Genomic DNA, 693 nt, shown 5'->3' on the forward strand with positions numbered 1-693 from the left:
CACATTAACTGCAATCAACATATCTATGTATGTACATATTTACCTATTAGGTTATAAATATTGCGTCATCTCCCTGTAGGGAAACCGCGGACTAGTGAATCAAGTTTCTAGTTCCGTACTAGGTCTTTATCGCCAAAAACGAACTAGTCCGATAGGAACTAGATCCCCACCAGTCGAAAATCGGCGAAAAGTGGTACTTTTAAAAAAAATTTTCAGTTTTTTTCACTAGAAATCTATATCTAAAGTGACGAATTTAGAAATGGTTCAGAACTATAGAAAAAGGGACGCAGAACGAACTAGATCTTACTTGCCGAATTTAGAACCAGTTCGGTACTATCGAAAAAGGGATGCAGCGCACCAGTTCAGAACTAGAGATTTTCCCACAGGGCTGTTTATCAAATGCCGAAATATTTACTTACGCACACATACATACTTTTTGTCTCCTTCCCTCTCTTCCAACGCTTGCACGTGTTTGCAAAACGATGACCAAGTGATTTTGTATGGGAAATCATTTATGCCCATATATTTGAATAAAATAAACATACTTAGAAGATATCAACCAGCACTTCCCATATATCAAACGAAAGGAAAACTCTTGAATTTTTGACTAAAGAAAACAAAAACAAAATCATTCGAGCGGGTTTCGAGCATTTTGGTAATAAAAAAAAATAGCAAATTTTTTCAACAATTTTT

This window comes from Rhagoletis pomonella, unplaced genomic scaffold (genome assembly GCF_013731165.1).
Source record: "Rhagoletis pomonella isolate Grant_MI unplaced genomic scaffold, Rhpom_1.0 Rhpom_scaffold_00005, whole genome shotgun sequence".
NCBI lineage: Eukaryota > Metazoa > Arthropoda > Insecta > Diptera > Tephritidae > Rhagoletis > Rhagoletis pomonella.